This window comes from Pseudophryne corroboree, chromosome 4 (assembly GCF_028390025.1).
Source record: "Pseudophryne corroboree isolate aPseCor3 chromosome 4, aPseCor3.hap2, whole genome shotgun sequence".
Taxonomy (NCBI): Eukaryota; Metazoa; Chordata; class Amphibia; order Anura; family Myobatrachidae; genus Pseudophryne; species Pseudophryne corroboree.
The window spans coordinates 24350762-24358261 of record NC_086447.1 but is presented as its reverse complement, the minus strand read 5'-3'; the positions used below and the strand labels follow the sequence as shown (position 1 = coordinate 24358261).

Here is a 7500-nt window from a genome sequence, read left to right as displayed (position 1 = left end):
GTTGTGCATTGAAAGTAACCAAAGCTCTTTTTACTTTGAGTGGACATCATTTTCTTTCAAATGAATTTGATATTTTGCTAAATGTACAAAACTTTCTTACAAATTTGACATTCAAAATGCATTTGTAATTAATGAATGCTACTTAGTATGGCTGCTGAGATTCCTGGGCTCAGTCTCAAGGAGAGGAGGAGAATGACAAATAGAGAAAGAGAGAACAGGCAGGCATCCTAAAGATTTTGATGTGCCAGTACCTGACTCACCCTGAGCAACACTGGTTTCAAGCTTTTAGTAAATTTTCTGAAAAATAAAACAACCATGTGGTCGTAGTCGGCAGGATTTGAACCTGCGCGGGGAGACTCCAATGGATTTCTAGTCCATCGCCTTAACCACTCGGCCACGACTACCTCTCATGCAATGTGATGTTTTCACAAAAGTTTCTCTATGGGTTGAGCTACTTCATTTCAGGCTGTGAGGATGAATGAAGTAATATTGTATCAGAGATGATTTCCATGGGAAGTTAATCCTGACCACAGTGACCTGCGTTAATGATTTTTAAAATATAACTTGGAGAATGCTTTATACTTGGTATAGTTTTGGGTTTGTAAAATGTCAGTACTGACATCTAAGTTTATCAAAAGCTTCATCCTTCGAGCCGGAATTGAACCAGCGACCTAAGGATTTCTGTACCAATCTCCTCTACAGTCCTCCACTCTACCAGCTGAGCTATCGAAGGATTCCATGATCTTTCAACTGTGATATTACGTGCTATTAAAATGATTGAGTGTTCATTTTAAACATTATCAACTTTCCAAGCAAAATGAAAAATGATTTGACTACACACAAGAGATTCAACTACTTATTCCTGTGTTGCTTTATCACACAAATTGTCATGTTTAATCATTTGGAAAATATCACTAATAGTTTGACTTATATTTGTGCAATTACTATCAACTGGCTACAGAGCTAGTTTGGAAAGCACTTTCAATAGATTTTTTAGTGTAGCCAAACTTACATCAAGATTAGAGATGCTTGAGCCTATCAAACCTTCTACACTCTTTTACATTTTGCTTGTTTTGTAAACTAATCAAGTGTTACAGGAATGATGGGGATATTCCATTGTTTGTTCTGATTTGACAATTCATTTTGGACAATGAGCGGCCCGTTTGAGCTAGTGAAGATAATCGTGCTACATGAGAGTAGGTACAGACATTTATTTTTCTTTTTTTGCATTAAAGCACAATTTTTAATAAAGGAGAGGTTAATGATATAATAATTAGCACTGAAAGTCATCTGACACGATTTGAAAGTAAAATGTTGTGCATTGAAAGTAACCAAAGCTCTTTTTACTTTGAGTGGACATCATTTTCTTTCAAATGAATTTGATATTTTGCTAAATGTACAAAACTTTCTTACAAATTTGACATTCAAAATGCATTTGTAATTAATAAATGCTACTTAGTATGGCTGCTGAGATTCCTGGGCTCAGTCTCAAGGAGAGGAGGAGAATGACAAATAGAGAAAGAGAGAACAGGCAGGCATCCTAAAGATTTTGATATGCCAGTACCTGACTCACCCTGAGCAACACTGGTTTCAAGCTTTTAGTAAATTTTCTGAAAAATTAAACAACCATGTGGTCGTAGTCGGCAGGATTTGAACCTGCGCGGGGAGACCCCAACGGATTTCTAGTCCATCGCCTTAACCACTCGGCCACGACTACCTCTCATGCAATGTGATGTTTTCACAAAAGTTTCTCTATGGGTTGAGCTACTTCATTTCAGGCTGTGAGGATGAATGAAGTAATATTGTATCAGAGATGATTTCCATGGGAAGTTAATCCTGACCACAGTGACCTGCGTTAATGATTTTTAAAATATAACTTGGAGAATGCTTCATACTTGGTATAGTTTTGGGTTTATAAAATGTCAGTACTGACATCTAAGTTTATCAAAAGCTTCATCCTTCGAGCCGGAATTGAACCAGCGACCTAAGGATTTCTGTACCAATCTCCTCTACAGTCCTCCACTCTACCAGCTGAGCTATCGGAGGATTCCATGATCTTTCACCTGTGATATTACGTGCTATTAAAATGATTGAGTGTTAATTTTAAACATTATCAACTTTCCAAGCAAAATGAAAAATGATTTGACTACACACAAGAGATTCAACTACTTATTCCTGTGTTGCTTTATCACACAAATTGTCATGTTTAATCATTTGGAAAATATCACTAATAGTTTGACTTATATTTGTGCAATTACTATCAACTGGCTACAGAGCTAGTTTGGAAAGCACTTTCAATAGATTTTTTAGTGTAGCCAAACTTACATCAAGATTAGAGATGCTTGAGCCTATCAAACCTTCTACACTCTTTTACATTTTGCTTGTTTTGTAAACTAATCAAGTGTTACAGGAATGATGGGGATATTCCATTGTTTGTTCTGATTTGACAATTCATTTTGGACAATGAGCGGCCCGTTTGAGCTAGTGAAGATAATCGTGCTACATGAGAGTATGCACAGACAATTATTTTTCTTTTTTTGCGTTAAAGCACAATTTTTAATAAAGGAGAGGTTAATGATATAATAATTAGCACTGAAAGTCATCTGACACGATTTGAAAGTAAAATGTTGTGCATTGAAAGTAACCAAAGCTCTTTTTACTTTGAGTGGACATCATTTTCTTTCAAATGAATTTGATATTTTGCCTAATGTACAAAACTTTCTTACAAATTCGACATTCAAAATGCATTTGTAATTAATAAATGCTACTTAGTATGGCTGCTGAGATTCCTGGGCTCAGTCTCAAGTAGAGGAGGAGAATGACGGATAGAGAAAGAGAGAACAGGCAGGCATCCTAAAGATTTTGATGTGCCAGTTCCTGACTCACCCTGAGCAACACTGGTTTCAAGCTTTTAGTAAATTTTCTGAAAAATAAAACAATCATGTGGTCGTAGTCGGCAGGATTTGAACCTGCGCAGGGAGACCACAATGGATTTCTAGTCCATCGCCTTAACCACTCGGTCAGGACTACCTCTCATGCAATGTTATGTTTTCACAAAAGTTTCTCTATGGGTTGAGCTACTTCATTTCAGGCTGTGAGGATGAATGAAGTAATATTGTATCAGAGAAGATTTCCATGGGAAGTTAATCCTGACCACAGTGACCTGCATTAATGATTTTTAAAATATAACTTGGAGAATGCTTTATACTTGGTATAGTTTTGGGTTTGTAAAATGTCAGTACTTACATCTAAGTTTATCAAAAGCGTCATCCTTCGAGCCGGAATCGAACCAGCAACCTAAGGATTTCTGTACCAATCTCCTCTACAGTCCTCCGCTCTAACAGCTGAGCTATCGAAGGATTCCAGGATCGTTCACCTGTGATATTACGTGCTATTAAAATGATTGAGTGTTAATTTTAAACATTATCAACTTTCCAAGCAAAATGAAAAATGATTTGACTACACACAAGAGATTCAACTACTTATTCCTGTGTTGCTTTATCACACAAATTGTCATGTTTAATCATTTGGAAAATATCACTAATAGCTTGACTAATATTTGTGCAATTACTATCAACTGGCTACAGAGCTAGTTTGGAAAGCACTTTCAATAGATTTTTTAGTGTAGCCAAACTTACATCAAGATTAGAGATGCTTGAGCCTATCAAACCTTCTACACTCTTTTAAATTTTGCTTGTTTTGTAAACTAATCAAGTGTTCCAGGAATGATGGGAATATTCCATTGTTTGTTCTGATTTGACAATTCATTTTGGACAATGAGCGGCCCTTTTGAGCTAGTGAAGATAATTGTGCTACATGAGAGTATGCACAGACATTTATTTTTCTTTTTTTGCATTAAAGCACAATTTTTAATAAAGGAGAGGTTAATGATATAATAATTAGCACTGAAAGTCATCTGACACGATTTGAAAGTAAAATGTTGTGCATTGAAAGTAACCAAAGCTCTTTTTACTTTGAGTGGACATCATTTTCTTTCAAATGAATTTGATATTTTGCTAAATGTACAAAACTTTCTTACAAATTTGACATTCAAAATGCATTTGTAATTAATAAATGCTACTTAGTATGGCTGCTGAGATTCCTGGGCTCAGTCTCAAGGAGAGGAGGAGAATGACAAATAGAGAAAGAGAGAACAGGCAGGCATCCTAAAGATTTTGATGTGCCAGTACCTGACTCACCCTGAGCAACACTGGTTTCAAGCTTTTAGTAAATTTTCTGAAAAATAAAACAACCATGTGGTCGTAGTCGGCAGGATTTGAACCTGCGCGGGGAGACTCCAATGGATTTCTAGTCCATCGCCTTAACCACTCGGCCACGACTACCTCTCATGCAATGTGATGTTTTCACAAAAGTTTCTCTATGGGTTGAGCTACTTCATTTCAGGCTGTGAGGATGAATGAAGTAATATTGTATCAGAGATGATTTCCATGGGAAGTTAATCCTGACCACAGTGACCTGCGTTAATGATTTTTAAAATATAACTTGGAGAATGCTTTATACTTGGTATAGTTTTGGGTTTGTAAAATGTCAGTACTGACATCTAAGTTTATCAAAAGTTTCATCCTTCGAGCCGGAATTGAACCAGCGACCTAAGGATTTCTGTACCAATCTCCTCTACAGTCCTCCACTCTACCAGCTGAGCTATCGAAGGATTCCATGATCTTTCAACTGTGATATTACGTGCTATTAAAATGATTGAGTGTTCATTTTAAACATTATCAACTTTCCAAGCAAAATGAAAAATGATTTGACTACACACAAGAGATTCAACTACTTATTCCTGTGTTGCTTTATCACACAAATTGTCATGTTTAATCATTTGGAAAATATCACTAATAGTTTGACTTATATTTGTGCAATTACTATCAACTGGCTACAGAGCTAGTTTGGAAAGCACTTTCAATAGATTTTTTAGTGTAGCCAAACTTACATCAAGATTAGAGATGCTTGAGCCTATCAAACCTTCTACACTCTTTTACATTTTGCTTGTTTTGTAAACTAATCAAGTGTTACAGGAATGATGGGGATATTCCATTGTTTGTTCTGATTTGACAATTCATTTTGGACAATGAGCGGCCCGTTTGAGCTAGTGAAGATAATCGTGCTACATGAGAGTATGCACAGACAATTATTTTTCTTTTTTTGCGTTAAAGCACAATTTTTAATAAAGGAGAGGTTAATGATATAATAATTAGCACTGAAAGTCATCTGACACGATTTGAAAGTAAAATGTTGTGCATTGAAAGTAACCAAAGCTCTTTTTACTTTGAGTGGACATCATTTTCTTTCAAATGAATTTGATATTTTGCCTAATGTACAAAACTTTCTTACAAATTTGACATTCAAAATGCATTTGTAATTAATAAATGCTACTTAGTATGGCTGCTGAGATTCCTGGGCTCAGTCTCAAGTAGAGGAGGAGAATGACGGATAGAGAAAGAGAGAACAGGCAGGCATCCTAAAGATTTTGATGTGCCAGTTCCTGACTCACCCTGAGCAACACTGGTTTCAAGCTTTTAGTAAATTTTCTGAAAAATAAAACAACCATGTGGTCGTAGTCGGCAGGATTTGAACTTTCGCGGGGAGACCCCAATGTATTTCTAGTCCATCGCCTTAACCACTCGGCCACAACTACCTCTCATGCAATGTGATGTTTTCACAAAAGTTTCTCTGTGGGTTGAGCTGCTTCATTTCAGGCTGTGAGGATGAATGAAGTAATATTGTATCAGAGATGATTTCTATGGGAAGTTAATCCTGACCACAGTGACCTGCGTTAATGATTTTTAAAATATAACTTGGAGAATGCTTTATACTTGGTATAGTTTTGGGTTTGTAAAATGTCAGTACTGACATCTAAGTTTATCAAAAGCTTCATCCTTCGAGCCGGAATTGAACCAGCGACCTAAGGATTTCTGTACCAATCTCCTCTACAGTCCTCCGCTCTACCAGCTGAGCTATCGAAGGATTCCATGATCGCTCACCTGTGATATTACGTGCTATTAAAATGATTGAGTGTTATTTTTAAACATTATCAACTTTCCAAGCAAAATGAAAAATGATTTGACTACACAAAAGAGATTCAACTACTTATTCCTGTGTTGCTTTATCACACAAATTGTCATGTTTAATCATTTGGAAAATATCACTAATAGTTTGACTTATATTTGTGCATATACTATCAACTGTCTACAGAGCTCGTTTGGAAAGCACTTTCAATAGATTGTTCAGTGTAGCCAAACTTACATCAAGATTAGAGATGCTTGAGCCTATCAAACCTTCTACACTCTTTTGAATTTTGCTTGTTTTGTAAACTAATCAAGTGTTCCAGGAATGATTGGGATATTCCATTGTTTGTTCTGATTTGACAATTCATTTTGGACAATGAGCGGCCCTTTTGAGCTAGTGAAGATAATTGTGCTACATGAGAGTATGCACAGACATTTATTTTTCTTTTTTTGCATTAAAGCACACTTTTTAATAAAGGAGAGGTTAATGATATAATAATTAGCACTGAAAGTCATCTGACACGATTTGAAAGTAAAATGTTGTGCATTGAAAGTAACCAAAGCTCTTTTTACTTTGAGTGGACATCATTTTCTTTCAAATGAATTTGATATTTTGCTAAATGTACAAAACTTTCTTACAAATTTGACATTCAAAATGCATTTGTAATTAATAAATGCTACTTAGTATGGCTGCTGAGATTCCTGGGCTCAGTCTCAAGGAGAGGAGGAGAATGACAAATAGAGAAAGAGAGAACAGGCAGGCATCCTAAAGATTTTGATGTGCCAGTACCTGACTCACCCTGAGCAACACTGGTTTCAAGCTTTTAGTAAATTTTCTGAAAAATAAAACAACCATGTGGTCGTAGTCGGCAGGATTTGAACCTGCGCAGGGAGACTCCAATGGATTTCTAGTCCATCGCCTTAACCACTCGGCCACGACTACCGCTCATGCAATGTGATGTTTTCACAAAAGTTTCTCTATGGGTTGAGCTACTTCATTTCAGGCTGTGAGGATGAATGAAGTAATATTGTATCAGAGATGATTTCCATGGGAAGTTAATCCTGACCACAGTGACCTGCGTTAATGATTTTTTAAATATAACTTGGAGAATGCTTTATACTTGGTATAGTTTTGGGTTTGTAAAATGTCAGTACTTACATCTAAGTTTATCAAAAGCATTATCCTTCGAGCCGGAATCGAACCAGCGACCTAATGATTTCTGTACCAATCTCCTCTACAGTCCTCCGCTCTACCATCTGAGCTATCGAAGGATTCTATAATCTTACGACTGTGATATTACGTGCTATTAAAATAATTGAGTGTTAATTTTAAACATTATTAACTTTCCAAGCAAAATGAAAAATGATTTGACTACACACAAGAGATTCAACTACTTATTCCTGTGTTGCTTTATCACACAAATTGTCATGTTTAATCATTTGGAAAATATCACTAATAGTTTGACTTATATTT

At 36.1% G+C, this 7500-nt stretch overlaps 11 non-coding genes across 11 annotated transcripts; all 11 read right to left on the bottom strand.

Annotated features, from left to right (window-relative positions):
* Positions 1–322: 322 nt before the first annotated feature.
* TRNAS-AGA (transfer RNA serine (anticodon AGA)) lies at positions 323–404 on the bottom strand. The gene has a single exon. It is a non-coding gene; the product is annotated as a tRNA-Ser (tRNA).
* A 239-nt stretch (positions 405–643) lies between these two features.
* TRNAY-GUA (transfer RNA tyrosine (anticodon GUA)) lies at positions 644–733 on the bottom strand. The gene is given in 2 exon segments: positions 644–679; positions 697–733. It is a non-coding gene; the product is annotated as a tRNA-Tyr (tRNA).
* A 902-nt stretch (positions 734–1635) lies between these two features.
* TRNAS-AGA (transfer RNA serine (anticodon AGA)) lies at positions 1636–1717 on the bottom strand. Its single transcript has one exon. It is a non-coding gene; the product is annotated as a tRNA-Ser (tRNA).
* A 239-nt stretch (positions 1718–1956) lies between these two features.
* On the bottom strand, positions 1957–2046 carry TRNAY-GUA (transfer RNA tyrosine (anticodon GUA)). Its single transcript is given in 2 exon segments — positions 1957–1992; positions 2010–2046. It is a non-coding gene; the product is annotated as a tRNA-Tyr (tRNA).
* Positions 2047–3269: 1223 nt separating this feature from the next.
* On the bottom strand, positions 3270–3359 carry TRNAY-GUA (transfer RNA tyrosine (anticodon GUA)). Its single transcript is given in 2 exon segments — positions 3270–3305; positions 3323–3359. It is a non-coding gene; the product is annotated as a tRNA-Tyr (tRNA).
* Positions 3360–4261: 902 nt separating this feature from the next.
* TRNAS-AGA (transfer RNA serine (anticodon AGA)) lies at positions 4262–4343 on the bottom strand. The gene has a single exon. It is a non-coding gene; the product is annotated as a tRNA-Ser (tRNA).
* Positions 4344–4582: 239 nt separating this feature from the next.
* On the bottom strand, positions 4583–4672 carry TRNAY-GUA (transfer RNA tyrosine (anticodon GUA)). The gene is given in 2 exon segments: positions 4583–4618; positions 4636–4672. It is a non-coding gene; the product is annotated as a tRNA-Tyr (tRNA).
* A 902-nt stretch (positions 4673–5574) lies between these two features.
* Positions 5575–5656, bottom strand: TRNAS-AGA (transfer RNA serine (anticodon AGA)). The gene has a single exon. It is a non-coding gene; the product is annotated as a tRNA-Ser (tRNA).
* Positions 5657–5895: 239 nt separating this feature from the next.
* TRNAY-GUA (transfer RNA tyrosine (anticodon GUA)) lies at positions 5896–5985 on the bottom strand. Its single transcript is given in 2 exon segments — positions 5896–5931; positions 5949–5985. It is a non-coding gene; the product is annotated as a tRNA-Tyr (tRNA).
* Positions 5986–6887: 902 nt separating this feature from the next.
* On the bottom strand, positions 6888–6969 carry TRNAS-AGA (transfer RNA serine (anticodon AGA)). The gene has a single exon. It is a non-coding gene; the product is annotated as a tRNA-Ser (tRNA).
* Positions 6970–7208: 239 nt separating this feature from the next.
* On the bottom strand, positions 7209–7298 carry TRNAY-GUA (transfer RNA tyrosine (anticodon GUA)). Its single transcript is given in 2 exon segments — positions 7209–7244; positions 7262–7298. It is a non-coding gene; the product is annotated as a tRNA-Tyr (tRNA).
* Between the last annotated feature and the right edge of the window lie 202 nt (positions 7299–7500).